Source organism: Oncorhynchus mykiss, chromosome 7, assembly GCF_013265735.2.
Source record: "Oncorhynchus mykiss isolate Arlee chromosome 7, USDA_OmykA_1.1, whole genome shotgun sequence".
NCBI lineage: Eukaryota > Metazoa > Chordata > Actinopteri > Salmoniformes > Salmonidae > Oncorhynchus > Oncorhynchus mykiss.
The window spans coordinates 21,576,957-21,585,030 of NC_048571.1; the positions used below are offsets into that span (position 1 = coordinate 21,576,957).

General features: G+C 40.5%; 1 protein-coding gene across 2 annotated transcripts in view; it reads right to left on the bottom strand.

Moving 5' to 3' along the window:
• LOC110527499 (zinc finger protein GLI2) overlaps positions 1-6,098 on the bottom strand; it is a 69,223-nt gene extending 63,125 nt beyond the window's left edge. For both annotated transcript variants that reach the window (XM_036982989.1, XM_021608811.2), the window contains exon 1: positions 5,596-6,098. The gene's annotated coding sequence lies outside the window, so the exon portion shown is untranslated. The remainder of the gene's footprint in view (positions 1-5,595) is intronic.
• Positions 6,099-8,074: the final 1,976 nt, after the last annotated feature.

Sequence of the window (8,074 nt, forward strand, 5' to 3'; positions counted from 1 at the left end):
AAACAGGGCTCGCTCCGCTAAGTGTATTGCCCAGAGCAACGAGGGTTACACCCTGGCCCTTCATATCCCTGATCAACAGTGAAATGGCATGTGTTAAACTGTGTTACACACCTCATGTTTTAGTCACAGTTTGGACTCCTTCCGTCATCTCTGCTGTTGGCAGCTGAGGCTCTAAAAGGGTGAGTAACTGTTTATCCCCAAAACGCCACCCTGATCAGCAACGCCCTGATCTCCCCATTTAGCACAACATTAACCTCTTAACCAACCAGTAAGCTCCTGCTCAGAGGAAGCTGTCGCCATGACAGGGAAGCACCACAGCCAGGGGGATCTCTTCAAACACCCTTAAGCCATGGCTGTAACCACTCTCCAGTCCACCAGCCACAGCTGCCAAACAGCGGAATAACAGAGTGAAACCCACACAGCTCACCTTAAAGCCATGGCTAATGGCTATTGACACAGTGGAAGGCCCAGTGACCCCAGCGAGGCTCTGTTGCTCAATGTGAAGGCATGACGGCCCACAGGATGAAGAGTACTACTGCCTCTGTCAGCCCTTGGCTGCGTCCCAAGTGGGACCCTACTCCCTATATAGTGCACTACCCTATGGGCCCTGGTCAAAAGTAGTGCACTAAATAGGGAATAGGTCGCCCTTTAGGATGCAGTCCTTGCCTTCAACAGGGAGGAGCGAGGCCTCAGAGGGCCCACGGAGAGCCCCAACCATGTCCTGACCCTGCGCCTGATTGTAGGAGCTGGGAGCTGAGTGTGCTGCCTTGTGGGGGGAAGAAGGCAAAGGGGATTGATTGCTAAGGGATAACACATGGGCTGGGTGTATACCACATGTAAGACAAGCCCTGTCCTGGGTTCTTTAGACTGTCAGTAAGGAGTCTGTGGCTTGGCAGCATTTTAACCCTGATCTAATACAGAACCCCTACAGGCAGGATTTGGGTTGCCTGCTTTGAAGCTATTCAGCGCTGACAAATAAGTTATCACATCTCAAGTTTCTTCCCTTGCCATGGCCAAATCATGAAGGCATTTCTTTATGCGAAATCAAAACGACCCCTTACCCTCTGACACCAATCAAAGTCCACTGATTCTCTGGCACCCGTCACTGGTTTTGGGCTGCATTTGAAATGGTTGGTGTTGTTGATACTGTTTACTTCTTTTCACTGCACGAGGACATTTCTATTACTGATATCACACACACACACACACACACACTGTTGCTGTCAAAAAGAGTCAGAAGAGGTCGTCAGGGCTATAGCGTCCCTTCAGGAATTAATTAACTAGTGAATCAAAGCAGAGCCATACTACATTAAATACAGTACTGAGGACGAGGAGCAGAGAAGGAGAGAGGCCCATGTCCCCTGTGGCCCTCTGGTCCGGACCTTTGATTTCTCATGTCTCTTGGTGTGTGTGTGTGTGTGTGTGTGTGTGTGTGCTTACGAGCGTGCGTGCGTGTGTGATGTATCTTGGTCTGTGTGTAATGTCTTGTCATGTGTGTGTAATCTGTGATGCCATTGCATGAAATGGAGCTCTGTTTTCATCATGTATAATTGCATTTGCGTTAAAATAGATTTTTCTGCATATGATGCAGTATCTTAGTATGAGGGGCACAACTGGTTGGGATTGATGAATAACAATTACAATCTAGATTATGCAAAAACAAAGATGAGAGAGAGAAAGAGCGAATAATAGAGGCAGTCTAGCTGTGAGACCAAACTGATTCTGGAGTTGAGCTCTGTGTTGTTGACGTCTGACCCTGCTCCTGTGGAGTGCTGGGAGAGAAAACACAACTCACTGTTTGTTTGATCTAAAGAAATTAAATAAATATGACCTGTAGATATCCTCAAACAGCTGAGCCCCTTAAAGCTGCAATTTTAATATATTGTTAAGATGGTCTTATAATGCAAGATACATCCCAGCTAGCACATTTGATTCCTTGGAAGTTGTGGCAACGTACATTTTAGGTTTCCCATTGATTCTGGGAATGAAGCCATACGTTTGGTAAAAGGGAAAGTATTTCAAACGTCCTGAGAACGGAAGTAAAAATTTGGCCTGTTCTGGGAAAGTTCATTTTTAGGTTGCAGGGAGGTTCTTAGAACGTTTTACTGTGGTTCCCTGAAAGTTTTCCTCTGAGGTTTTATTAAAGTTCAGAGAGCTAATATTATAGTTTATTTGAATAATGATTTAATGTTCTTAGAACATGTTTCAATAAGACCTAAAAATACTGCTAGCTTGAGTTAACAGTTTTGAAATTAATTTCCTGAGGCATTCATTCATTTGCTTAGGCAATCATGCAAACACATTTATTTTTTATTGTGGGAGATTTCAGGGGGATTCAAACCTATAATCTTCAGCTTGCATGCCATGTGTTTGTTTTTTACTCATACAGAGCTGGTCATTTTTGTCTGTTCAAACAGACCTCATTTCAAAGGAAACAAAGCACTTATTAGGACCAGGTGTGGCCAATTAGTGGGCGTGGCCAACACCCCTGAACACACTTAACAAAATAGAGCATAGAGAGCGATTTGTTTACGCTGAGAACGGAAAGTATATGTTTTTAAACAACATTCTTACAACGTTCTTTGAATGATACTGTTTTCTTGTGGTTAAATAGAACCATGACGAAACCTATAGAAAACGTAATGCTGAATTACTCAAATTGTCGCAGAGGAACGCTCTCGGAACAATTTGAGAACATTGCTTAAATAGAACCACGAGGAAACGTGTAAGAAAAGTTATGCTGAAGTCCTGAAATTCACACCTAAGAAACATGAATGTTATGCGCTAGCTGGGTACCCTGCACCATTCCCAGAACATTGTGGGAAGGTTGTACGCAAAATAACCATAGGACAACCACACTCTCACCAAGCTCTAACAAACATATGGTTCTCAGAATATTATGTGCTGGCTGGGATATTGGCCTCTTTTTTTGTTAACATTTTTCCAAATTAAACAAAACGTATATTAGACAAGGTAGTGTAACGAGCAGATAAATAGTTGATGGAGGCTAAGTTAAACAATGGAATTAACAACGTTTGATTAATATTCCAATTCCCTCCAAAGATAGCATTTGGTTTGACCTGAGCCAGATGTGATGTGGTGTTCAGAGGAATAGTGCAACAATGTTCAAGTCTTTGTCTGAGCCAAAGCTGTAGAAACAGCCAAGCTGGATAACTGTAGAATACCGTTTACATGAAGGTGAAAATGCATGGTATTAACAGTGACAGTTTCAAACTTTGCGGTCAGAGTTTTTCCCCTGAAAAACGTCTAGCTAAGCAACCTGACAAAATTGACTCACTTCACATGATGTAATCCATAAGGACTATTCCATAAGAAATATGTGAGGTGGTTCTAGTGTTGTCCCCTTAGGACAGAGACAGTTAATGCTGCCTTTGTCGATAGAGCCATAGCACGCGTGCACACAGACGCACGCACAGCCTCCAGGGCAGACTGCTGTGGTCAGGGGCCTCTCTGAACAAACCAAAATATTTGTTTTCTGGAGGGTATGGCAGCAATTACTGTGTGGGAAAGAGAGAGAGAGAAAGAGAGAGAAAGAGAAAGAGAGAGAGAGAAAGAGAGAGAGAGAAAGAACGAGAGAAAGAGAGAGAGAGAGAGAGAAAGAGAGAGAGAAAGAGAGAGAGAGAGAAAGAGAAAGAGAAAGAGAGAAAGAGAGAGATAGAGAATAAGTATTCCATTGTTAGTCTACACCTGTTGTTTACGAAGCATGTGACAAATATAATTTGATTTGACTTGAGAGAGGGAAGGAAGGGGTTAGTCATGTGACGTGATTAAGTGTAGTTTGATTGTAAATGGACACTTCTTAACAGTTGGACATCAGATGACGTTAAAAATGTGAATACAATTAAAGATAACCGTGTATACTGTAGGTATCTCATACTAATTTCTCATATTTTCAAACAGGCAGAAGTAAGAATAAGATAGCATACAATAGAAAGCGTATTTCACTACATGGTAATGCCAATGGTTTAAGCCTTAACCAACCTGTTATTTCTAGTGTTTAGCCAGTGGCATTTCCTTTCCCCTGCCTGAACGACTTCCTAGGCCAGATAGCTTAATTGGTGCTGTGTTCTTGTTTATGGGGGATAAGATACTTTTCAATCCTCTCAGTGGGGAGTTTGACTCACTTTTCATCCAGACATCTCCCCTGCTCCTCTCTCTCTCCTGAATACCAGACTCAACTTCTATTCCACTTTTTCAAACACTTAAGAAACCAGGAAGTCCCTCTCTTTTTGTCTGTTCTCTGGAGAAGAGAAAAGCTAGCAGAATCAATAAAGGCATTCGTGGAGTGGGCCAGCGGTGTGAAAACGGCTGCAGAATGGCTCTGCTTGGTGAGTGTCCATGTCCCAAATGACACCATATTCCCTATCTAGTGCACTGCTTTTGACCAGGGCTGGATAGGATGCCATTTGAGAGGCTGAGATGAAAGTGGGGGTAGGTTGATGACCGCAGCACCAAGCCTCAGTCCCCTTTGAATAATGTGAAAGGCCCATCATTTCTTTAAATCTTTTCAACTCTTCGCAGCCTGACTGCTGGAACTCTTCATCCTGCACAATAGAAAATGCACTAAAACTTTTTTCTAATGCAAATGAACTAAACCAACCAACCAATTCACATAAAAACACACAGACGTCCCAGGCCAGAACCAACTCTGTTTGGAAACAGAGAGCGGTAACATAGTAGAGGAAGGTATTGATTTATTTAGAATCTTTTTTGATGTTACTCATCTTCGTACATTTTGATTATAATGCTTATCTCTACTAACAACCACCCCAGCTTATTTTCTCTCAAATAATGATGACTATTAGCAAATGCATCTTCAAATGTTGTTTCATGTTTTGATTTATTCACACATTAATAACACACCAGAGAAACATTAACAATGCATATTAATTGCAGCCATTGAAATGCACAGCAATGTACATTTTCCTGCATTGGGTGTGACTGCTAATGACTCTCAGTAGCAAACACACTAACTTTTTTGCGAGTTGGATACCTTTCAGATTGAGGGGATTTAGGAAGGGTCTCTTTCATTCAAGCAGCCTAAACTCGCGAAAGCTCAAGTTAAACCTAGAATCCTTAATTGAAACAATAACAAAGCAAACATCCAGCCTCTGTTTTGGTACAAAGCTGAGGGATGGGCCTGGAGAAATGTAACCGGACTGGCCATCCATGGTATCAAAATTATAGTTTTAACCATGTTTTGAGGTTTTACAGCGTTTGTTACATTTACATTTACAAATATTGGACTAAAACAAGCTTATATTTGGGGTTATGATGGGGTACGACAGTTGAACTAAACTCACAAGGCATTTATTTATAAGTTATATTCTTCAAGAATCAATGGGTATATAATACATTTTTTTATGTAAAAAAATATATATAAAAAATATTTTTTTTAAAAACGCTATTTTAAAAGGTTACGTTTAAATACTATTTTAGGCAATTCAAAGTAACAATTTCTGATGTGCACTAAAATGATTTACTAGCCTATTCATAATGAGAATAATCTTCTAATAATGAATAAGAACGATGATTTCCAGAGTTCATCATCACATGCATGTCCAGTACACCTACCTTAGTGGTGATGCCTGTGGTCGGTATGGTCCGAGTCTGACCCGGTGCGTCTCCCTCCGTTCTGTTTGTCCACTAGTTCTGTACAAGTTTCAGCAACGCTATTGGAGATTACCGTTAGGTCTAACTTTCTCCGTCAAAAAGCAAGAAGTAACAAACTCCTTCCAATGCAAGGATGAAATCCATAAAGTATATTCTAGTAGCCTAAACACGATCAAGACTAACTACATTCCTCTTCCCAACTTCTCATAAAGTTCACCGTAGAGTTTATGTGCGTCGTCTCAACTTTTACAATCCATCACCGAGAATAACGAAACAAGTTCTTGAAATCGATCCTCCCTTACTAACAAAACATTGCAGGATATCGAACTTTGTAGCCTAAAGAGGTCTGAAAGGTTTGAGGGTGGTTCGTTCTTCGTTAGAAATGTGCTTTTGAGACGCCAGGCTGATATGTTTTCAATCTGGTCCCCCTCATTCTCTCTCTCCTCTCTCTCTTCTCGCACTCCTCTCTAGCTCTCCGGTGAGTATTTCCATTTGCTGTACCAGATGGGCCGGTCTAGCCAAACCAACTAAGGCTCAAGGTTTAGGGAAAAGTTGTGTAAAGTTTCACCATTGTTTAATATTAGGTGATTGACCTGTATCCAAGCTGCCCATACGATGTTAGTGTATCAGCCAATTAAAATATACATGTTTTAATTATAATGTTTTATTTAAAACATATTAGACTAGTTTGTATGTGTAGGATATGGTATGTGTAGATAGGCCTTAACATTAAGAAATAATTGCATAATAATAACATTACATTTAGATAAATGAATAAACTGGAGTCATTCTGTGAGCTGAAATGTATGCAATTTATTTATCCTCAATAGTAAACAACCAACGTCCTTGCCACCTGAATTCCAGCCCTTCTTATTACCTTGAAGTGCAGACACTGAAACGTGTGTAGCCCAATTTAACGATTCATTAAATGAATTACATGAACTATAACAAATATGATCATTAATGCCTATTTGGAGTATTGGAGCCAAGAAACCAAATCTGCCATAACAAGGTAATTACCCTAATGTATGCTATAGGTATTTAATCTTACTCTAATTTATTAATAATGTATTCATTTGGACAATCATATCAATCCACGGCATGTTGTCTTGCCCAAATCTCTAGAGCACCTGTGTTTGGATTATTTTTTTCGTTGCGCGGTTATTAATCAATCGAACTAACGATTTTGGACATTTGTAGAATATAGGTTTATTTCATTTCTAGAATTGATTCTAACAAAAAAAAATGGATGATATCCATTGCTTCTTAGACCATTGAATTGTTTTATTTACATGGCAGAACTGTATTTATTGTGTACAGGCCTGGTGGTGATTGACACATTTTGAAAGGTCCTCTTCCAGTAATTGCCGTGATTGTTGCAGACAGCACAGCACGGGCCCTTTTCCTTTCTAACCATTCAGACTAGTTCCGGTTTAAAATTCAGTTAGTGTTTCAATACAAGCATATAGGTAGGCCTACGGTCTGTCACTTCATAACTCAGTCGTTAAAAATATGTTCATATATTAATAATGTGTGTGGTGAGACACCAATAGAGCATAACTGTGTTGTATTTAACCAATAGTCCAGTAGCAAGGCTGAATATGGTCATTTCATATAAAATAACGACATCTAGTGGAGCAATGGATAACTTGCAAGGACAAAGACATTTAGAGAGCTATCAACAGGCCTTCCTTAGGCATTTAGAGCCCCCGTAGCTTCCAGGTTTACAGTGCAGAACATTTTAAATCAAATACAATTTATTCTAAGTAACCCATCCATCATGGTAGAGATCGGCGCATTCTACAACCCACCGGGCAATTTTTAGAACTCATGGAGGCCATAGCAGTGCACTCTGTGTCCATGCCTGTTTTTAAAGGTTTGTTCACAAGTGCCAAGTGACATTCGCCTTGTTCTTGTGCCAGAAGATCGTAAAGGCAGGAATTTTAATGAGTATCTTAGCATCCTGTCATCAGAAGAAAATAAAACAAGAGAGAGGAGGGATAGAGGCCTTGGGAGGAAGAGGCAAAGAGGTGTCAGAGTTGGGTTGTGGTTGGTGGTTGCACAGTGAAGTTATTGTGAGATCATACTTGTGACATTTTTTCATATGATCTCACACAGTCCTAAATCAGCACCACCGCCTGCTGTATACCGACAGAGCCAATGAAGCCATTGTTGGGTGCAGCTGCGGGTTTTCAAAGTCCGTTGTTTTGTGTGTTTTAGCGTGTATTCGAAAACAATTTGAAAATGAGGATGGTGAGCAAAAGGGTTTCTTTCTAGCACTGCATAATAAATAAATAAACAATTATTTATTGTGAATGAAACATGATGAAATCAGTCTTTTTATCGGAAAATGTTCCGTTTTCGTTCTAATTTCCTGCCGTCCACCATGCTATTCCATATTACACCACATAGTGGCAGTAAGTCTCCTGTTGAGATATTC